Source organism: Mobula birostris, chromosome 28, assembly GCF_030028105.1.
Source record: "Mobula birostris isolate sMobBir1 chromosome 28, sMobBir1.hap1, whole genome shotgun sequence".
Taxonomy (NCBI): domain Eukaryota; kingdom Metazoa; phylum Chordata; class Chondrichthyes; order Myliobatiformes; family Myliobatidae; genus Mobula; species Mobula birostris.
The window spans coordinates 21,375,365-21,399,424 of NC_092397.1; the positions used below are offsets into that span (position 1 = coordinate 21,375,365).

At 45.4% G+C, this 24,060-nt stretch overlaps 3 non-coding genes across 3 annotated transcripts; all 3 read left to right on the forward strand.

The window, feature by feature from the left end:
- Window positions 1–4,877: 4,877 nt before the first annotated feature.
- trnaa-ugc (transfer RNA alanine (anticodon UGC)) lies at window positions 4,878–4,950 on the forward strand. Its single transcript has one exon. It is a non-coding gene; the product is annotated as a tRNA-Ala (tRNA).
- Window positions 4,951–10,694: 5,744 nt separating this feature from the next.
- On the forward strand, window positions 10,695–10,776 carry trnas-aga (transfer RNA serine (anticodon AGA)). The gene has a single exon. It is a non-coding gene; the product is annotated as a tRNA-Ser (tRNA).
- Window positions 10,777–18,797: 8,021 nt separating this feature from the next.
- trnad-guc (transfer RNA aspartic acid (anticodon GUC)) lies at window positions 18,798–18,869 on the forward strand. The gene has a single exon. It is a non-coding gene; the product is annotated as a tRNA-Asp (tRNA).
- The last annotated feature ends 5,191 nt before the right edge of the window (window positions 18,870–24,060 follow it).

Sequence of the window (24,060 nt, forward strand, 5' to 3'; positions counted from 1 at the left end):
ATTTGATACAGAGCAGGCCATGGGCACGGTAAAAAAAAAATGTCTCAGAGTCCCGATAGCCCCATCATCTCACGCAGATGGTAGAAGGATGAAAATCTCTACCTGCCATGAACCTCCAGCTTGCCGATGCAGCATCCTGGAAGCATTCGATTACAGCCGATTCTGAGTCCGTCCAAAAACTTCGAGCCTCCGACACCGAGCACCGGGCACCATCTCTGCCGAGAGCTTCGACCCTGGCCCCAGCCGCCAAGCAACAGGCAACGCTGAGGATTCGGGGCCTTCCCCTCTGGAGATTCTGGATCGCACAGTATAGCGGCAGCGAAACAGACATGTCAGAAGTTTCACCAGATGTTCCTCTGTGTTTCTCACGTCCGCCTCCATCAAATCAGGATTGTGCACGGCACCCTACTTGACAGATTACAGATATTCATTCCGGAGTGGCCACTGCGTGCTGCGTCGTGCAGCTATCTTCTCTGCTTTTTAAGTAGATATTCTGAGAAATGTTCTTATGTTGTAAAAATAAAATTCGGATTGATTAATTCAATAAAAGCTATTAACACATACCAAAACCAGCCACAGAAAATGTAATTAAAGTACCTTTTTTGATTTACGAAACTGACCCTTTCCCTCCCAGAGGCAGACTCTTGATACGAGTTGTTTCTCTGGTCTGGGAATGAGTTCCCAAATATTAAATTGAAATTATATCTGCTGGTGAATCTCACACCCACACAAACAACACACACAGAGACAAACATACACACACAGACACACACCAGAGGCGCGCGCGCGCACACACATACACACACACACACACACACACACACACACACACGCACATTTACGCTGGAAAACTGAAAGTCTAAATGTGACAAAACAGAGGGATATAAAAAAAAACAGGTCTGGAAATACCTCAGAGGACCTGTCTAAATATTCGTTGCATGCGGACATCAATAAATACGCGACGGTCATAACCTCCTGGCAGCGTGTTATGCCTTTGAAGAGACGGTGCTGTGGAAGACAACACCGTAAGAAGCACTGGAAACATTTTAGGTAGTTGAGCTATCACGGAAGTAGCGTTATAGGAGCGAGTTGACAAACTCAGCTCACGAAATTAAATGAAAGAAGTGAGAAGGGAATCTATGCCAGAAGCCAAGTGAGAGCGCAGTGCGGATGGAGAGGGACGAGGGAGCAGCAGCGAGGGAAGGATGAAGGAGGAAATATAACTTCCTCAGTGTTATCATTTCAGATTCTCTCTCCTGGGCCCGGCACATACCTCCTGTTACAAAGAAGGCACGGCGGTGCTCTACATGTCATCTAAACATTTGACAGACTTCAACAGATGTGTGGTGGAGATTATATTGACTGGTGGCAAGAGGACCTGACATGGAACCGCCAGTGTCCTTGTATGGAAAAGCCCAGAAAGCGTAATGGATAGAGTCCAGTCCAGCACAGTTATGCCCCTCCCCACCGCTGAGCGCATCTACACGGAATAGAGGGCCGCGACCATGCAGGTCATACTCTCTTCACACAGCTCCATCAGGAAGGAGGTAACACATCAACAGGTCCATCACCCCGCAACCATCAGACTCCTGAAGAAGAATGGATAGCTTCATTCACCCAACACTGAACTGTACCCACAACCCATAAACTCACTTTCAAGTCTGTTCATGTTCTCGACATTTATTGATTATTTATTTATTATTAATATTTCGTTTGTTCTTTATTGTATTTGCATAGTTTATAGTCTTTTGCACATCGCTCGTCTGCTGTCTTTCTTGAGTGCGGTCTTTCATTGATTCTATTGTGTTTCATTGTATTTACAGTGGATGCTCATGTGGTTACGAGTATATACTTCGGTAATAAATTTCGTTTAATCTTTCAACCTTGTACCTTAGGGAGATGAATCCATTTGGTGAGATGCGGATGCTGTTTCACATTGTTGGGCAGGAGGTGAAAAGATTGGCGCAGACCCACAGCTTTATTCTCTGGGACAGGATTGTGGCAGAGGACTGCACCGAACGGAATGCATTATCTACGGAAATAGAAGATAGGAATCTGTGACATTCATTGCTGAGGAAGCCAAGTAATTTGTATATTAAAAACGGACGGCTCTGGTGGTAAAGTTACTGGGTCTATTTAAAGCGGACGTAGGTAAGTTCTTAAATATTAAGAGTGTCACACATTATGGAAAGACGGCAGGAGAATAGGGTTGGGAGGGATAATAAATCAGCCACGATCGAATGGAGGAGCAGACTCCATGGGCCCAGTCACATAACACTGCTCCTGTGTCTGATGCTGTTATTGACTGATAGCATTGATTCTGAGATACTGTATTCATGCGGATCATTGTGTCTAATTGTTCAAAGAAGATTTAAACAAATTTATCAACTGCAGTAGTGAAACTGAATTAACATTACTTCGAGGTAAACTGTGCACTAAACCTCTGCACTATACCAGGAACTGACAGTTATAGATTGAACCCCACGCTCTCAGTTTGTGCCAGAGATTGATGGATACAGAATGAAGCCCACACTCCCACACTGTAACAGAGACTGACAGGTACAGAATGAACCCCACACACTCACACTGTACCAGACAGTGAGAGGTACAGAGTGAAGCCCACACTCTCACATTGTACCAGAGACTGACTGATACAGAATGAACCCCACACTCTCACACTGTACCAGAGACTGACAGGTACAGAATGAACCCCCAGTCTCATTTGCACCAGAGACTGACAGGTACAGAATGAACCTCCAGTCTCACCTACACCAGAGATTGACAGGTACGAAATGAAACCCACACTCTTACACTGTACAGAGACTAATGTGTACAAATGTTTTTGACCTGCCTGTTTTGTGAAACATACTCAAATTTACTGATAAACCGTGCACCATGCCTACTTGTTACCTCTTGAATAAATCCACGCATCACGTGATCGTGACTCGTCTCTGCCTTTCTAAAATGAGATTACACTGTACCTGTGTCCTCTCAAACTGAATGCGAACATTGTATTTACCTCCTTACTCCCAACTCAAGCTGCAAGTCAGCATTTGGGGAATCCTGCACAAGGACACCTAACTTCATTTGTACCTAATGTCTGAATTTTCTCCTTATTGAAAAATCAGTTGACAAGAAAATAATTTATTTGTAAAATAATGCTTAATAATGGACTCCAACATCATGTTAAACACTGAAATCAGGCCATATGGTTGTTGCCCCCTTCCATTCTTCGAAAGGTGGAGAGAGAGTTTCAATTTTCCACTTTCCGGAAACATTTCTGAATCTAGTGATTCTTGAAAAGATGCACCATCTGTTCAGCTACCTCTTTCATATCTCTGCAATGAAGTCCATCCGGCACAGATGAATCCGCTTCCCAAGCGCGTCAGCCTGTTCAGTTATGGGAGGCGACGGGACGACACAAAGTGACTGGGGCGCCGAGGCGAGGAATAGGTGGATACGCGGGACAAAATTGTTCAAAAGACTGGGGAATGTATCGCCCCATGATTAACTCGGTTGTGTGATACAGATACAGATACGGTGTCTCTGGCCATGGAGAACAACGACTTGCTCCTTCTTTCTGCAGAAAGTGACATCAATAGCCAGCGGTGGAATGAGAATGATGTGCTTACATATTTTGACAGTTTTGAGGATTTCGCCCTCTTCGATAGACTGGGGCACGAGTGTGCACCTTGATAGACCAGGGACGAGGGACGCATGATGCTTTAATCATGCAAAGAATGCAAACAACACTTAAAGGGAAAATTAGGAGAGGAAAGGAAAGTATAAGTTTGCTTTGGCAGACAACTGGAAGGAGAATCCCAAGGGATTCTACAGATATATTAAGAGCAAAAGGATAGCGAGGAAACAACATTGGCCTTCACGATGGTCAGCGTGGTCATCTGTAAATGGAACCAAAGGAGATTAGGGAGAACTTAAAAGAATATTGTTTTACTTTAATTTTCTCAGGAAACGGACGCACGATCTATATAACTAAGGTAAAACATTAGTGAGGTTATGGGCAATACTCTGATTGCAAAAGAGGGGGCAAATTGGGGTGTAAATACTTCATGGCCTCGTAAGGTATCCCTTTGTCCTTGTTGAAGGTTAGTGCAGAAATAGCAGGGGCGATTCTCATTTTGGTCTGGCACATAAATACCTCTGCAAACCAGGGATTGTTTGCTGGACTGTTCCGTTCCCTTCCTGCCTGAAACCGTCGCCTGCATCCTCGTCAGTATCCCCATCAAGTTCAACCGCTGGAGTGAGAGTGGAGCATTGCCACGCCAAGGGAAGAAACTATCTATCGTTGAGTTCGGAACTGTCTCTTTTTGTCCCCGTGTTTAGTGTCCGTGTTCTGTGTCCGTGCTCCCTTTCTGCTGCCGTACCTAGATACAATATGTGACAAAAGCTTCTCTTTCATACTATTCATAGACATCATATCATTACACAGTTCCTTGAGAGAGAACAAGGAAAATAAATAATAAAATGCAGAATAAAGTGCAACAGCGACAGAGAAAGCACAGTGCGGGTAAACAATAAGGTGGAGTGTCATAACGGGGTAGATTGTGAGGTCAAGCGTCCACCTTTTTTCACAAGGAAACCATTCAATAGACAGAACAGCGAGATTGAAATTATCCTTCAGAATGTGGTATGTGTTTCCTTTTTCGTGATCATTCTGCTGGAGTCTAATTGGTTTCCTTCCACAAAAATTATCATGGTGTTTAAGAAGAGAACTGAACAAGGATTAAGTATGATCGCACTGGATGGTGCAGCAGACTCGGCGCCGAATGACTGTGGCCATCAGACATTATCTGTGTCGCACTGCTCAATTGTGATATGCAGGAAGGTTTGGACCTGAACACTTCTGCATTTTAAGTGGGGATGTAGCTCAGTGGAAGAGCGCATGCTTTGCATGTATGAGACTCCCGGGTTCGATCCCCGGCATCTCCACGCTGGTGAGCATTGAATTTTGAACATTGCAAAACTCAAACCCAATCTTCAGGTTTGCAGTCAGCACAATGATGCGTTGAGTCTCAACGTGGACAAGACTAAGGAGATGATTCATTAGGCCAGAGGACCGCTCATTACTGCAAATAAACGGCTCCTCCAGAGAGAGAGAGAGTGGACCACCAAACCTGCGCTCTGAACGCCACAAAGAACAGCAAGAAAGCGCACCGGTGTGTCCACTTCCTGGCTTCAGTGAGACCTCCCCAACCCCTCTTCAATCTGTTTTTATTTCACAGGAGCATCATTGAGCGAGCTCTAACCACTTGCTAAACCGTCTGGTACGAGAATCGCAAGACATCCGACGGCAGGACTCTACAGAGGAGAGAGAGGACTGCTGACAGCAGCTCACTTTCACATTCAGACCCAGTGATTTGCGGACTATTGAAAACTGACGGAATTCTGATCTTCATTCGATCATATGGACGGATTGGGAGGTGAACGAGACTCGGGATTGGACAAAATAAATCCCGGAGTGTGGGTGTATTCTCCGCTGCACCTCAGACTGCGGTCGCTGCTCGTTATGTCGGAGACTGACCGAAATAGCATCCACAAATGGAGGAGAAATTCAGCGGACCAGGCGGCATCTCGCACGAAACATCGACTGTTTACTGCTCCCCAGAGATGCTGTCTGACCTGGTGATTTGCTCCGGCATTCTGTGCTTGGGATTTCCAGCACCTGTGTTTATAGCCTAAATAACAGCCCGCTGACAGAGAGAAGGAAGGCAAGGAGACACAGAGGGAGATAACCAGCGTGTCTGACTGCAGGGCCGTAGGAATAGGGCCAGAATGATAATGAAAATCAGATCCGTTGCTGAAATGTCGGGGACGAGATATCCGGCTGGGTCGGAGCACAGAGACCGGATAATAACCGGATGGGGCAGGAAGTGATGAACAGGGAAAAGAGGACGGGGAGGAAGGTAAAAGCGTGAGAGAGACACGAGAGAAATTAGACAGGGAAAATAATCCAACAAACAAAACAATAGATAATCGGGGGAAAGCGTCAAAATTTACAAATAGAAAGACAGGAGAAGAACAGAGATATTTACCTATCAGCAGTATAGCGCAGCGGGAATGTGCTGGGCCCGTTATGCAGAGGCCAACACATCGAAACCACCGTCTGCTATTCTTCAACAGATTTTTTTTTACCGCAAATCGCCGTCACGTCACCTGTGTACAGAACACACATTTAACTTAAAAAGAAAAACTTGTATTTCTAACTGAAATTTCCGTCCACTCACTTCATCACTTTCTGAGATTTGTTGAGAACTTCGAGGGTAAAACGACAATTGCTGTTGTGCTCAGCGTTTGTCCAACACATCCGGTTCTCCGCTGCATGAAGCTGTGTCTGGTATTGAACAGATTGAACAGAAAATACTGGAAACACTCATCACCTCAAGAAACATTTGTGAGTGATGAAACGGGATTACGCTTTCTGATCTTGACACTTAATTAGAAATGATGAGAGAAGAAGATAGTTTTCTGTGTCAAAGAAGGTGAGACGATGGGTGGGAAGTGAAACGGGGGACATCTCTGATAGGGCGACCCCAATATACGATGACGGTAAGACAAATAGGGAAGAGAAAAACTGGTCTAAAATGGCAGAAGAACGACGGGCAGAAATGTCATTTCATAGAGAAGGAAGTGATGTGGCTGAGTGATTCCAGACCGAGGCGTTTATGTGACAAGTGCTGAAAAACAGGTACAACTCACGGCGATCGCCGGGAATCGAACCCGGGTGAGCTGCTTGAAAGGCAGCTGTGCTCATCCCTATACCACTGTCGCTCCATGTTGCGGGAGTTTCGAGTAGCGAAGCGGCTCCCATGCGCCATGTGATTCCACCAGATCCCGAGCTGCTCTCTGTCGGATCAATCCTCACTCTGCAGCAGGTTTTATTCCTGCAAATGGCGCCGGCCTCACGCATCAGCAAATGGGAAAGAAAATTCTGATTGTTCATGTTCTTTAGAAAAGACGATGAATATGTAAGTATGAGTTGAGTTTAGGAATAAATAAAATAACCACCAACAACCACATTGCTGGGATTATACTGTAATTCTCTCCATAGCTGGTAAAATTCTGAGGAGCAGATCTGCTGGCAAATCACACAGAAATGTCATTTTGTAGATAGGATTACAGCAATCAGACATTCCAACTTCTCCAAAATTAACCAGATCATTTTTTAGGCAAGATAAGAAATGGAATTTTTGAAGTGCATCTGGAAGAGTATTTTCGTTCCTGTCCATCGATAGTCCTATCAAACTAGGTTAGGAAATTCACTCTGTAAATACGGTAATCAAAACTCGCACTTCATTGTCTCTGCATAAACAACAACGTAACTGTGTCGACACCGGGCCAACAACTTAGAACAGGAATTCTGCTGTTCCCGCTATACCAATACTCACTCAGACTAATTTTCTCATCTATATCACCAAACTAGGGCATCTCAGTTAGCCAAGTGATCCATCCTTTCTTCTCTCAGTCACCGACTTGGGAGTTCTTCCTTGCGATGGTGGGTTTCTAGAAAGAGTTATTGCTGCTAGCACATTCGAAGTTTCCACTTTTATATTCATATTTTCCAGTTCAGTTATCCCATTCCAGTGTCATTGACTGTAGGCCATCTGATTGGTTTGAATTCTCCTGTTTGTTGACTCTGCTCCAGGTCAGCAACCATTAATTGCCCTCTTCCCAGCAAGCGTCAATCAGTAATTTATGGCTCTTTGTTCCCTTCAGGAACCAGTTTGTGTCATGGTCCGCTCCGTGAAGTCTGCATTCCGGTTCACAGTCCAGTCCGTGGACTCAGGACTCCCGGTCTTCCAAATGTCCCTTGTTTTGATTGAGTTAATCATAGGCACCTGTTTCCCATCTTGTGGCTTGGAATATAAGTAGCCTTGGGGTTGAGTGCGGGCTGCTGGTTTGTCTTGTCATGATCCCCTGGGAGCAACCTGCCTGTGGAAGGCTCGAGCGGCCACTTCCCATCTTAAGGTCGCGTTGGAGAACCATCTCTTCATGGAGGCTTGCTGTCGGTAGTCGGAGCTGTCTTTGCGGTATGGATTCGGCTGTTTCCAGGGCCAGCTGAGTGGCTGCCAGCCACTCCGAGCTATGTACGGATCCGGTTGTTTCTGTAGTCAGCTGAGGTTGCTGGCCGAACTGCGACTCGGAGCAACCCCGATGCAGAGGTGGCACTTTCTGTAGTTCTTTGGTGTTTATTTCTTCTTGTCCTTGCCTCCGTGGGGGTAAGTCAAGCCGTTTCTTCCGTTGCCTGCGGGGAGATCTGTCTTGTCTTGTCCACGCCTCCGTGGGGTAAGTCAGGCAGTTCTGCCGTTGCCCTGCATGGGGTCCTGTCTTGTCTTGCCTTGTCTTTGCCTCTGTTGGGTAAGTCCGGCCGTTCTGCTGTTACCCGACAGATGGACGTGTCCCACCTTGGTGTGCAGATGAAGTTGAGTTCTGGCTTGTCTAAGGATAAGTCCTGGCTCTCTGTCTATGTACTGTCCTGTCTCATGTTTGTGTCGTGTTAAAGATGAGTCCCGGCTTTTCGAAGTATAAATCCCGGCTCTATGTTTATGTACAGTTCGCAGTCTGTCTCCGAGTTTCAGCCTTCGAGTTATCAGCCTCTGCAGGCCTCAAGAACCAAGAGCCAAGACCCCAGCCTGCAGGCTTCAAGAGCCAAGTCCAAGACCCCAGCCTCAAGCCCCAAGACTCTAGACCCCAGCCACGTCCTGTCCTGTAGTTATGTCCTGTCCTTGCCTGGTTCTAGGGCCCGAGCCCTAGTCCAGACTTAGGTTCTGGCTCTTTGTCCAGTCTCTGGCTCGGAGCCCAAGGCTAGGCTCCTAGTGCTTAATTCCTTGTCCGGGTTCCCTGTCTTGTCCATGTCCTAACCCAAGTCTGTGTTCTCGTTCGTGCTCGTTTGCATCCTGTCACGTCCCTGCCCTAGTCAAGTCCTGTTCCTTGTACTTCAGTGTCTGTGTCTTCCTGTTGGGTCCACCATCTACGCCAACCGCCCCCCTCCCCCCGCCATTGTGACAGTTTCAATCACTCCAGGCAGGGATTGACCCCAACATTCACACATTTGCATGTTATATTATATCAAAAACACTTCACAATAACTTCTAATTTGGAAAAGATTTCTTAACCCGCAATTTACCTGAAGCAACGTTGTGTTTACTTTTAAAACAACCAAAATTTTCATCTCATAAAATGGAAGATGTAAAAGGGTTCCACAAAATTACATGTTCACTTCCAAGTACATGGCTGGTACAAAGACACTTGATCTGTCTGCTTCCACTGTCCTTGAGCCATTTGAGTTCTATGTTATGTTACATATTTGAAATCTTCCGTGGGCAACATCTCCTCCTTTTTCATCCACGGAAAATTGTGGGGATCACATTACTGTTTGTCTCAGTGAATATAGCACAAAAGGAACAGCAGAATTCATGACTATATCAAAAAATACCGATAAGGATTTAAAAATAATGTCATAACAAAAGCGTGAAGAAACATGATAACGTAACTAATTTCATACCATATATCAAGGAATTTAACAGGAATTAATAATTTTAAAATAGAACATAGCTATAAGAAATTAAACGATCAACAAAAAAAATTTAGAATGGCATGTGCTTTTCAAACACTGAACTTATTAAAATTGGCCTAAAAAAAAACAACACCGGGGGAAATACCTTGTGTAACCATCAGAACAAAGAGCAAAGCAATAATAACATGGGAAGTAAAACATATCCATTTAAACCTCAGTTCCAAACTTTATTCCAAAAGGGATGGATTCTGCAAAACGTCATTAACTAAACCCACATAATATTTAATAGTCTTGGATAACAGAGCCCATAGTTTAATAACATGTTTAAAACATTAAAAACCAAAAAAAAACTTTGCAACTTAGTTCCCTTCTTGTCAGATACGCTTGAAGTATCAATGCGATGAGTATTATTCACCACACCAAGCAAATACCAACATACATTAGCCTCATTTCCTTTACACACTTCGTCCTACATGCAACCTTCAGTGGAGCCTTCGACCATTCTGAGGCCACTCATTAGCAGAATTCCAACACCAATCGCTTCTGAAGAGCAGCGTGTTTTAATTACTACTGTGTGTTTAATCCATTGATGGATTATCTACCTTGGCTTGTTCACAACAGCTGTCCAGACTGCAGCCAAGTTAGAGGCAACTGAAAAACAACGTAGTCCAAAAAATACACAACACCCAGTGCTGAATTGTTTATTCCCCAGTAGGCTCAACCAAACAGATATCTCGGAGGCATTTCACGCATTCATCAACTTGATTTTCCATCTATATGCTTTTTGAAATACTCCCTCTGACGTAATCTGACCTTTCTTACATGTTTTTTTCTGTCTCCCACTGTAAATTGTAGACCAGATCCGTGGCTACAATCCGAAAGCCTATAAAATACTCCCATCAGGGTCGTCTTAGCCGAGGAGTTTCTTAATCCCCGCAGAAGGATTCTACATCTCCCGATCCTGCTCTGCTCTGACTGAGACTCCATCCAATTCAGTGACTGATTTCCTGGTGAAAGGTCATGGAGCTGAAAGTGAATTCGGTTTCTCTTTTCTCAGACGCTAACAGATCTGCTGAATATTTCCAGCAATCCCCGCTTTTAGTTCAGGATCAACCCTGTTTATCTGACTCCGGGATTTGAATCCAGCTGTGAAGAACTTGTAGTCGTGGCCGAGTGGTTAAGGCGATGGACTAGAAATCCATTGGGGTTTCCCCGCGCAGGTTCGAATCCTGCCGACTACGTGTTTATATCGGTTTTGACGCCTTGATTCCTCTCACGGATGCAGATTGTAAAAAGCCAGTCGAAACACCGATCTGTGTTCGCCGCCTCCAAAACCAGAAGTGCACCTGAAGTTCCGCTTTTATTCAGCTGGGCTCTACGACGCAATCGGTCAGCGCGTTCGGCACTGTATCCGAAATGCTGGTGGTTCCAGCCTATTCAGGGACGCTGTTGATCCAGTGGCCTTCGCTGTACGCTCCGTGTGTTCCTAATACAGTCATTAAAAACCCACATAGAAAACAGAACACTACCACGACCTGTCTTGCTTACATTCATGTTGACATAAACTTAATATATTGTACATGGACGATCAAACCAACAGAAACTCTTACAGGGCACCAATGTATTTCATGTTTAAATTTGTTATCGCCACTTGAACCAGAAGGATCAATTCACTGAACTTCACTCACACCAACACTGACTGTTTCCACAACTCACTTTCAAACCGGACATTTCATGCTAGAGACATTTTTGCTTTGTTGTTGTTGTTATTACTTTCTCAGCTCACGCTAGCCTGAAGTACGGGGGTGCTGAAGCACACTCATTCTTCAATAACTCCGGACTTCGGGCCATTCTACTGGTGTATAGTATAGTGGTTTTCAGCAGATTTACAGAAATATTGCTTTGCTGGCCTAACTGTTTAATGCTATTGTGTAGTGACTTTGAGATGATAGTTGTTGATATTACCATTGGGACAATATATACCCTGTTCATGCTCGATCGTCTTTCAGTTTCTTCTTTCAATTCAGTATAGTTCTGGTGCTTTTCACTTGTTAATTGTTGTAGGTTATGTGTGCTTGCAATGGCTATATCGATTATGTACGTTGTAATTGCCTTTTAATCCAGTAATATTATATATGCAGACGGTTATTATAGATTGTCCTGTAATGGATCAGTCATAAAATAATTGTACGACTCTGACCCTAATCTAGAACAGGGTTGTACTTATAGTAAGGTTTATGAGTTTGCATTTTAAAGCAGTGATGTTTGTCAATTGACTGTCCCTGTGTAAGCAATCAGATTGAGTTAAACTGCTGCTCCATCCTGTAATGTGTTGGATTGTTTCTGGTGTCTCTTGTCATTTTCTGCAATTATCGACTTTAATTTGTTGGGCTTTTATTATGGATTTGTAACATTTTTGTGTTAAACACCTGGCCCTGTAATGCCACAACGAACCCCTCTGTTTCTGGGAAGATGTCTCCAACTCTGACCCAAGCGTTCCACGTCTCCTTCACACCCTGTCTGCTCAGATTATGGGGATGTTTTCCATGGAGGGTTGCTGCTCCATTAGTTAACTTTATTTGATTATTATTTTGCGTTTTTGTACTTTCAGTCTGTTATGTTTTCTGCATTGATTGTCCGTCTTGTGTGCACTCTTTCATTGATTATATTTTGTTTCTTTCACTTACTGTGAATCCTCTCGAGAATATGCATCTAATAGTAGCATATTTGTGCTTTGATACTGAATTTACTTTGAACTCTGAAGTGTTCTGCGCTGCTACACAGGACCCGGACCCTCGGTTCCCTCCAGTGGCCGGTCGCTGGTACTGCCTTACGGATCTCACTGCGACTCTCCGGGTCGTTTTGTGAATCCAGGAGCAGGGACGTTTCGCTTCTTGTTCACATCAACGTGCAAGTTAAATAAAGCGGCGACTTGCTGCTCCTCTGCGAAGTTCACGGGTCGGTCACATTTGTAGAAAGGGAAACAGATAATGTTTCAGGCGGAGCCCCATTCGTCACCACTAGGAAAGAGAGAAAATAAGGTATTTTTCAGTTTCAGACAAAGTGGGCGAACATGATCAGGCAGAAGAAAAGCCGCGGATCTGGTGAGACCAAGTGAGTGACTGACTGTTATCATCGGGACTTTTGTTTCTATGTTATATGTACAACAGAACTGTGGGGAATGCCCAGGACAGCAGTCTATGGCAATGAAAGGAGTGGGGGGGTGGGGGGGAAGGAATCAAAAACCAGGTGGGCGGCGATCAATGATGGGTATCTTTTGGCACAAGAATCAGAGTAACGCACACAAAACACTGGGGCATCTCAGCAGGTCAGTCAGCATCTATGGAGAGGAATAAAAAACCATGTTCCTTCATCAGTACTGGAGAGGAAGGTGGAAGAAGCCAGAATAAGAGAGTCGGGGAAGAGAAGGGATTCACGCTACAAAGTGATAGGTGAAGCCAGATGAGGAAGGAGGGTAGATAACTTGGGGAAAGGAGATTGAAAACTGGGAGGTGACAGGTGAGGAAGGAGGGTAGATATGGGAAAAGGGGAGTATTGAAAACTGGGAGGTGACAGGTGAGGAAGGAGGGTAGATATGTTGGGGAAAGGGGAGATTGAAAACTGGGAGGTGACAGGTGAGGAAGGAGGGTAGATATGTTGGGGAAAGGGGAGATTGAAAACTGGAAGGTGATAGGTGGAGCCAGTTGAGAACAAGAGGTAGATATATTGGGGACAGTGCAGTATTGAAAACTGGAGGCCATAGGAGAAGCCAGGTTAAGATGGAAGTTAGATATGCTGGGTAAAGAGGAATATTTGAGAGGCTGGGCGGTGATTGGTGGAAAAGGAAAAGGGTTGAAAGGCAGAAATCAGTTTGGAGGGGCGGGTTGACTAGAGAGAGGCGGTAAACATGTGGGGAAACGTGAAGACTTAAGAGGGAATCCGGAACAGAAAATTAAAGCAAAAGGAGGAGAATGGAGAGATTAGCGGGTTAGAGAAATCGACGTTCATTCCATCAGATTGAGGGCTACCCAGACGGAATATGAAGTGTTGCTCCTCCATCCCGAGCGTGGCTTCATCGTGGCAGTAGAGGAATCCACGACCAACATGTCAGAATGGGAATGCGCAGCAGAATTAAAATGGTTGACCATTGGGAAATCCTACTCGTTGCGGACGGAGCAAAGTTGTTCCACAAAATGTTTCCCCAATCTATCTTGCGTCTTGCAGTTGTAGATGAGGCCGTATTGGAGCATCCGATACAGTATATGACCCAGAGAAGCTCACAACTGAAGTGTTTCCTCACCTGGAAGGACTGTTTGGGACTCTGAATGTTGTGAGGGAGGAGGTGAACGGCCAGGCGCAGCACTTCCTCCGTTTGGATAAATGCCAGAAGGGAAATCAGTGGGAGTGTGTAGTCGTGGCCGAATTGTTTGGCGATGCACCCTGAAACCATTGGGATTTCCTCGCGCAGCTTCGAGTCCTGACTACGGTGTACTTCCAACATTTTCTGTTTGACTCTCTGATGCAAACCAGTCATGTAGATTGTGAAAAACCGAGTCCCGCCCAGCAGCGATTGTTGGTCACGTTCTACAACGCAGAATTGAACCATTTATTCCTACTTTCCACAAAACTTGTCTCTGCGGCGCATCGGTGAGCGCGTCCGGCTGTTAACCGACAGGCTGGCGGCCAATGATCCGGCAGATTTGTTTCTGTTGTGTTTCATTGGCAGCTGGGAAACGCTGCGCTGAAGGGAGGCCGGGGCTCCCTACTGCGGCCGCGATGGGAATTTAAACTGTTATATTTTAGACACATGTACCGAGATACAGTGAAAACCTTCTCGTTCATACTGTCCATGGAGATAAAATCATTGCACAGTGCGTTAAGATCGCACAAGGTAAAGCAACAACAGAGTGCAGAATAAAGTGTAACAGCGACAGGGAAAGCACAGTGCAGGTAAATAATAAGGTGCTGCATCATAACGAGGTGACTTGTGAGGACAAACGTACACCTTATCGTACTAAGAAACGATTCAGTAGATAAAACAATGGGATTGAAACTATCCATGAGCCTGTGATACGTTCTTTCAGGCTCTTCTGCTTTCTGCCCGATGGAAAGAGGATACAGACAGTCGTTTTTCAGGTAGGTAGGAAGTTTAAAAATACAAGAGTAAACTTCAGACGATGGCAATCGGATAGGGGACAAAACTAGCGGAGGAACTTACGCTTTTTGCGTCTGTCATTTTATGTTGATACCAGCAGTATGTTAGAAATTCCGGATGTCACCTGGACCAGATGAACTACACCGCGGGTTTATGAAAGAAGTGGGTGACGATATCACGGAAGCGTTAATAGTGATTATTCAGGAATGACTGGATTCTGGAATGGTTCAGACGACAGGAAAATTGCAAAAATAATTTTAAGTTTACAAAAGACAAGATATTACGGACCGGTTGGCATGGATTTTATGTTGGGAAAATGCTGTAGTCCATTCGTAAGGATGTGCTTTCAGGCGTCTGATAAAATAGTCCGGCCAACATGGTTTTCTTAGAGAAATCTGGCCACACAGATCTGTTGGAATTCTTTGGAGAAATAGCAGTCGAGATAGAGAAAGGAGAGTCAGTGGGTGTTGTTAACTGGGATTTTCAAAAGACCTTTGTCAAGTGATGCAAAAAGGTTGCTAAACAAAACTAGAGCTCATGGTATTGCAGGAAAGATACGAGAATCGAAAATATATTGGCGACTGTTGGGAGGTAAAGTCTGGGAATAAATATGGCATTTTCAGTCGTTTGTCGGTAACTAGGTGTCTTCTGGAGGGGTCTCTGCCTTGTACCTTATCTGTCAATGATCTGGATGACGAAATTGATGGCTTTGTATGTGATAGAAAATTAGATGGAGGGGCTGGTAATATTGATGAGGCAGGAAGTCTGCAGAAGGTCTTGGAGAATGGGCAACTAAGTGGAAGCTGGGATACAGAGTACGATAATGTATGGTCAGGCACATTGACAGAAAGACTATTTCCCAAATGGGGAGCAAATTCAGAAATCAGACGTGCAAATGTGCTGGAGAGTTCTCGTGCAGGATTCCCTAAAGGATAAGTTGCGGGTTGAGTTGGTGGTAAGAAAGACAAATACAATTTTAGCATTCATTCCGCCAGGACTAGCACCTAAAAGCAAGGTTATAATGAAGATGAATTGTAAGACATTGATCAGATTCATTTGGAGCATCGTAGACAATTGTGGGCCCATTTCTGATAAAGGATGCGCTGGCATTGGAGTGGGCCCAGGGGAGTCTCACGAGAATGATCCCGGAATGAAACGGTGAAGATACAAGGAGCATTTGACGGCTCTGAGCCTCTACTCATTGGAATTCAGATAAATGAGGGAGCATCTCATGGAAACCTATCAAATATTGAGCGGCCTGGATAGAGTGGATGTGGAGAGGATGTTAGTTCAGATTCTCTGACCCTCAGCGTTGATGTTGAGCCCAATCGACCCGGGACATAGTGATAGGATCCCATGAAAATGTCGTTCTGCCTCACTATCTGTGTGGTAGCAGTTGTCATGGCCGAGTGATTAGGCGATACACCAGAAGTTCATTGAGGTTTCACTGCGCAAGTTCCACTGCGGGAGAGGCGGGTCCTCTCAGAGTAATCCGTGTCCACGTAATTTCAAATTTCTTCATTCCTTCTACCAAAGTATTATTTGTTTCGCCGTCTCGTGATGAAACTATGGAATAAGGAAATTAAAACCCTTTATTGCATTGCGCTTCAAGGGTCTTGTTATGAATTCAGGGTGTTCATTGGAAATTCTATCGGGTGAGTCACTCTGGACATTCGAGAGATCTGCCGCCAACATGGACTGAACTGCTTTCCTGTTGAGCCGCACATCCTCAGAATTCCAAATCTCAGGGTTCACTGAGTGTGTGAAGAAATTAGATTGTTCTGGAGAGTATCGGCGATCAATGCCTAAGGTGTCCTGAATGGACAAATCTAGTGTCCCTTTGCCGCACCCACTCAGTCATTTAAGGTATCCTTCCTCAGGTAGGGTCCCCTGACTGCCGGCAAGCGAGCGGAGTTGTCTGGATGTCCCGTTCTCAGAGGGAGATAGAGGCAGATTCTATTAATGAGTAATGACTCAACTATTCAAAACATATTTATTTTCAGATTTGCCTTCATCCAGGCAGCCACAAACCAAGAAACTCGAATAACCCAATTAAAAAAACACTAAAAACCACTGCGCAGAGAAAGAGAAAGAAAAAAAACGTTATGCAAACAAGAGAAGCAAGCTAACAGCATCTCGAAACAGACTGGGTAACGGATCTGCTCCCGGAGCATCCGGAGTAGGCCGAAATCCTCGAACCCCAGTTTTCACATCAGCAGGACAGAAAAGCACAGCAGCCGGATCTGCTGCGATCCTTTTGATTCTGTTATTTATTCAATTAGCTATACGGCACGAGATGTTAACGACACTTCTGGATACAATAAATTAACCCACCTAGGTGTGAGTCAACACATCGTAAAGTTCAAAATACCCAATAACAGTGTCCTCCGATAATCTCGGCTGCAACTCAGCTGGTGTCCATTGTTCGAACCATTGATGTCTATCCCAATGAACAACCCAGAGGCAAAGAGAGAGAACGCGGAAGAGACACAGTGGAAGAGTAACTGAATGTGTAACAGCAGGGCCACTGAAACCGGACTCATTAAATAACGTACAACACATTCACGGCTGACATGTCGTGAACGAGGCCTCCGGAAGGGTCGGAGCACAGAGGCAATAACAGGACGGGGCAGGAGGTAGCAAGCACTGAATGACAGACAGAGTCACGGGCAGAGAGACACGCGAGGAAATAAACCACCAAACAGCAGCTCGCGAGGGGAACGATGTGACGTCAGCAAAGAATCGACAAATAAAAATGAAGGAAAAGAATGGGAAACGTCCACAACGGAGCAGCTCAGCACCACGTTCAGCCAACAGCAGAGTGGCGCAGCGGGAGCGCGCTGGGCCCATGGTCGTCCAGTCGGTAGAAACCAGCTCCGACTTATCAAGTTTACCGCGGATTCGAGAATTGAAAACTTTGGCATTCTGTAAACTAACTGGAGTGTTGAATGCATGGGATGTTCACAAGGATTTTGCCAGAGATGGAGAGTTCCGGTATAAACCGAGGCTGGATAGACTGCGGGCGTTTCCATGGAGCGCTGGAGATGACGGAGGTCTTTGTAGGTCATATCAAATTAACGGGGGCCGTTCAGAATAGTAGGAAACTGTCCTGACGTGTGTAAACCGAGACAGCATGAGAGGAAGAACTTCATGCAGATGGCGGCTGGAAACTGGAACCGATGCCGGAGTGGCTAGTGGAGGCAGGTATTCCAACAATATAAGAGAATTGCCTGGATGAGCACCTGAATCATCAAGGCACGGAAGGCAATAGCTGATAAGTGAGATTCTTTTCTGGTGGGATTGGTACTTGACTCTCAACATCGACGTGACGGGCCGAAAGGCCTGTTTCAAGGTTGAATGATTCTGTGATTCTAGATTACATTTGTTAATCGCATTAAAGGGTTTAATTTAATCGTGTATTGGAGAGAGGGATCGCTTAGGATATAAATAGACAGAGTGGTGAGTGGACTGAGAACACTCAGTGTGAACACATCATCCGACGTGTTTTGGTGTGTCCTAGTTTGTTGTGAGAATCTGGTTCATAGTGACAGCAGGAAGCTGCATTGGTCGGTCCATCGGGAAAATGTGAAAGACAGGAAATCCACCCTTGATCCACTTGATAGCCCAGTGTGAATAATAATTTTACACTCTCTTCGATTTAAATAATTTGGGGAATTCGTACCCGAGTTGGCAGGTTAGGCCCATTCGGACTGTAGAAGTCCGCACGGATCGGGTTCTATGAGACGTTTACATCTGATAGATTCGATGAAAGAATATTAAAAGTCGATTAACTACGATCATCGGAAATGGAACCTGCGTCAATTGCCTGGAAGACAGATATGTTCACCATTATATCACCATCGTTCCATCATTCTGCAGGAGATTCGTGTCCTGAACTGTCTTCAGTGGTCTATGACTGTGACTCGGACTGCTTTCTGAATCAGGTCACTCCGATGCAGTTCCTGTTATGTCAAGTTGTGGTCGCCATCCTCCCACAGACCGGAGGTAAGTGAGTAAAATCACTTCCAAACTCGAAGAGCTGCACATCGTTTGCTGTTTGTCGCATTACAAAACCGGAATAATATATATTCCGATACCACCACCAATTCCTCGTTGGTATAGTGGTTAGTATCCCCGCCTGTCACGCGGGAGACCGGGGTTCAATTCCCCGACGGGGAGATACAAATTTTACTGCATTCGTCAAGCTGAATACTGTCTTAAAAAGACAAATAAAAGAGGAAAAAGTATTCGGTGTTGAAGCGATCAGTCCATTGGACATTGGGGAGGTGAAATACCTCGGGCTCTTGTGAGCTGAACCGCCTCTTCAGGTCAGTGAAAGCCGAATCAGCTTCGGAACCCCAACAAAAAGTTTGGTAGGCGAGGTAAGTCGGTAAGGAGCGCCGCCACTCGACTGTAATCCCTGATAAAACGGCGATAACAGTTTGCAAACCACCAAAACCGCTGAAGTTGATTGCGAGACGTGGGTCTGGGCCATTCTTCCAACGCCCGGATCTTATCAGGAGCTGCCCTCACCTGTCCGCTCTCGATGATATCGCCAAGGAGATGACCAAAGGGACGTCGAACTTACATTTCTTGGCCTCCACAACTAACCTGCTCTCCCACAGTCTCTGGAGGACTAGTCGGACAAGGTGAACGTGTTTCTGGGGGCTGCTAGAAAATATTAAGATGTCATCTAGGTAGACGAACACGAAGCGTTTAATGAAGTCCCGCAGCACATCACTGATTAGGGCTTGAAAAACGGCGGGGCATTTGTGTGGCTCAGACGTGTATTAAAGGCCGTCTTCTACTCGGCTCCCTCCCTCATCCTGACTAGATGGTAGGCGCTACGATGGTCCAACTTTGAGAAGATGGTGGCTCCCTGAAATGGTTCAAATGTCGAGTTAATCAAGGACAGTGGGTACTTATTTTTAACTGTTATATTGTTCAGGCCTCGGTAATCAATACAGGCACGAACTGACCCATCCTCCTTCTATCCAAAGAAGAAACCGGCGCCTACCGGCGAGGATAAAGGTCGTATAATGCCCGCCCAGAGGGACGCACTAATGTATTGTCCGAGAGGGACGCACGAATGCACTGTCCGGTCGGGATAAGTTATAAAGACGACTGCTAGTTAACGAGGCCCCGGCCAGCAGGAAGATAGCGCAATCATACGGGCGGTGCGGGGGCAGGGAAAGAGCCCGTTGTTTGCTGAATACCTGTCCCAGGTTATGCTATTCTGGGGGGACTCCGGACAAGTCCAGTGGTTCCAATACAGGTGGGGTGTGTTGTAATTAGAGGAACTGGGAATGATTGAAAATCAGACGAGGGGATTAAGGCCCATTTAAGGAGGTAATAGCAAGATGGGGAATAGCCAGACGGGCCTATGGCAATGGGTTAAACTTCAACTGCCACTTTTCAGCCCTATTTTGCATCCTAGCGATGTCCCGATTTAAACTCTGTCAGCCCTCCACACTATCCAAATATCCCCAACATTTGTGTTATCAGCAAATTTAGTAACGTACCCCTCCAATTTCTCATCCAAGTCAGTTATAAAAATCACGATCAGAAGGGGTCCCTGAAAAGAACTCTGAGGCAGATCGCTGGTCACTGATATCCAATCTGAATATGATCCGTCTACAATAATTTTTTGCTATCTATGGGCAAGCGAATTCTGGGTCAACAAAGCAATGTCTCCTTGCTTTCTTAGTAAGCCTTGCATGGACTACCTTATCAAATCCCTTCCCTTGCTGAAATCCATACAATCGCCAAGATCCTTTTGCATAGTGAATAGTACCTGTGCTGTCTCCTCTGGTTCCGCACACACTTTTCCATTGTCACGGTTCATTGATCCTATTTTCTCGCATCTTATCCTCTCGCCCTTCACAGACCTGTCGATTGCCTTAGGGTCTTCCTTAAACTGCTCGCCAAGGCCTTTTCATGGCTCCTTCTGGCTCTCCTAATTTAATTTTCAAGCTCCTTCCTGCTAGCCTTATCATTTTATATATCTCTATCAATACCTAGTTTTTTAAACATTTCGTAAGCCTTTCTTCTTGACTATATTTTCATTATGTGTACACCATAGTTCCTGTACCGTAGCATCTCTTTTCTGTCTCATTGACACCTATCTATGCAGAAAGCCACGCAAATATCCCCTGAACATTTGCAACATTTCTGCCATGCATTCTCCTGAGAACTCTGTTCCTTCTAAGTCTCTGCCTGATAGCTTCATATTTCCCTCTACCTCCAGTTAAATGCTCTTGTTACTTGTCTGTTCCTATTCCTCTCCAATGCTATGGTAAAGGAGATAAAATTGTGATCGCTGCCTCAAAAATGCTCTCCCACAGTCACGGTCCGGATCGGCGTCCCTTTAAAATTACTTTGTTTATGATACGATCCGGACCGTTGACTCCCTGTTTCCCTTTGGTTCCATGTTTTCCCGTATCCCTCGGGCTTGGTGATTGGAGGCAATTTGCTCTCGGTTGAACCGGCAGTTTATAGTTTCTGGCTTTCAGCCGTTCGGCGCGACAGCGTTTGCAAAGTCAGCGAAAGTACTGCGAGCCCATGTCATCTGGACGGAGAAAGCCTAGTCTCTTCCCGGAGCAAGTGCCAGCAAGCCGCCTTCCCTTGTCAGTACGGGTCAGTCAAAGTTAACCCGCTGTGGTGAGTCATGAGCTCGCCGCGGCTTGAAGCGTACTTGAGCCCAGTTATAGGTCTGTCCATTATTCTGTGGTCTCCGTATCCATGTCGTACGTCTAAAAGCGATCCCGGCCTTGTACCAAGGAATACTGGGTCACTGTGTCAAGAAGATTCCCGACTCCGTCATGTGTTTACGGAGGATTCCCGGCTCAGTGTTTTATGTCCTGTGTCTGAGTCTGTGCCGTGAATAAAACAGAATTCCTGTCTCCGGAGGCTCCAAGTCTCAAGTCCTGGCCCTGCCGGCTCCAAGTGCCGAGTGCTGAGCCCGGCGGCTCCAAGTCCCGAGACCTGGCCCCGGTGGCTCCAAGTACTAGGTCCTGGCCCTGGCGGTCCGTGATTCCGACTCCTAGCCCATACCCTTATTCCCAGCCTTGTCTCAGGTCTGAGTCCTTGTCCAGTTCACTATTCTTGCTTCTGCTTTGCACCGAGCAATAAAATTAATATAAGTTAACCTCACATGATGTGTTTGAGTCTTGCATTTTGTTCCACCCTTGCTCCCAGCACAGCCCACTGAGATACCTGACACCTGACCAGGTTCATTTACCAACAGTAGATCAAGTGCAGCCACTCCTCTTGTAGGCTTATCTATATATTGTGACAGGTAACCTTCCTGAACACATTTAAACTCTACCCCATCTTAACACCTAGCACCAGGGATATGCCAGTCAATATTGGGCAAATTAAAATCTCCCACCACGTCAACAATTATTTGTTACACCTTTCCAGAATTTGTCTCCCTATCTGCTCCTCGATGTCTCTGTTACTATTGGATGATCTATATATTTAAAAAAAAACACTCAGTAGAGTTATTAACCCCTTCCTGTTCCTATTGTCCACCCACGGAGACTCAGTAGACAAGCCCTCCATCACTTCCTCCTTTTCTGAGCCGTGATGCTGTCTCTGATCAGCAGTGACTCGATCCGACCACTTTTGCCTCCCTGCCTGTCCTTTCTGAAACAGCTGAAGCCTGGCAGTCTGAGAACTTAAGACAATAAGACCATAAGATATAAAATCGTAAGCTATTCGGTACATCGAGTCTGCTCTGCCATTCAATCATTGGCTGATCCAATTCTTCCGGTCATCCCCACTCCCCTGCTTTCACCCTATACCCTTTGATGCCCTGGCTAATCAAGAGCTTATCTATATCTGCCTTGAATACACCCACTGACTTGTCATCCACAGCCGCTGTGGCAACAAATTCCACAGATTTACCACCCTCGGACTAAAGGAATCTCAGTTCTTAAAGGACGTCCTTCAATCCCGAAGTCGTGCCCTCTTGCCCTATAATCGACTATTATGGGAAATAACCTTGCCATATCTAATGTCTTCAGGCCTGTTAATTCGAAATGTTTCTATAAGATCTCACGCCCCCCCCCCCCGCACTCTCCTGAACGCAGCGGAATACAGCTCAAGCGTTTCCAGACGTTGCTCATACGGTAACCCTTTCATTCCTGGAATGATTTTCGAGAAGCTTCTCTGAACCCTTTCCAATGTCAATATATTATTTCTCAAATAAGGAGCACAAAACTGCTAATAATACCCCAATTCTGGTCTCATGAGTGCCTTATAGATCCTCACCAATCACATCCCTGCTCTTGTATTCCATACCTCTGGAAATGAATGCCAACATTGCATTCGCGTTCTTCACAACCGATTTAACCTGGAGGTTAACCTTTAGGTCATTTAGCACAAGGACTCCCAAGCCCCTTTGCATCTCTGCATTTTGAATTCTCTACCCATCTAAATAATGGTCTGCCCGTTTATTTCTTCCACCAAGGTGCATTACCATACACTTTCCAACATTTTCCTTCATTTGCCACGATTTTGCCCATTCCCCTAAACTATCCAAGTCTCTCTGCAGGCTCTCTGTTTCCTCAAGAGTACCCGTTCCTCCACCTCTTTTTTGTATCATCGGCAAATTTAGCCACAAATCCATTAATTCCGTAGGATAAATCATTGATATACATCGTAAAAAGCAGTGGTCCCAACACCGACCCCGGTGGAACTGCAATGGTAACCGACAGCGAACCAGAATAGGATCCCTTTATTCTCACTCCCTGTTTTCCGCCGTCCAGCTAATGCTACGCCCAAGCAAGTAACTTCCCTATAGTTCCATGGGCGCTTAGCTTGCTAAGCGCTTCATGTGCGGCACCTTATCAAAGGCCTTTCGGAAACCCAAGTACACCACGTCTACTACATCCCCGTTGTCTACCCTGCTTATAATTTCTTCAAAGGATTGTAGTACGTTTGTCAGTCAGGATGTCCCTTTCAGGAGACCATACTGGTTTTATCCTACCTTGTGATGTCGCTCCAGGTACTCCGTAAACTCTTTCTTAACAATAGATTCCAACAGCTTCCCAAGCACTGATATCAGGATAACAGGTCTGTAGATTCCTTCCTGATGACTCCCTGCCTTCTTAAATAGCGGAGTAACATTTGCAATTGTCCAGTCATCTCGGACAATGCCAGAATCTAGCAATTCTTGTATGATCATCGTCAATGCCTCTACAATCTCTCCAACTACTTCCTTCAGAACCCAAGGGTGCATTTGATCAGGTCCAGGAGATTCATCCACCCTGAGACCATTAAATCTCCTGAGCACCTTTCTCAGTCGTAATTTTCACAGCAAAACTTCACTTCACTGACACTCTTGAATGTCCGGTACACTTCCACT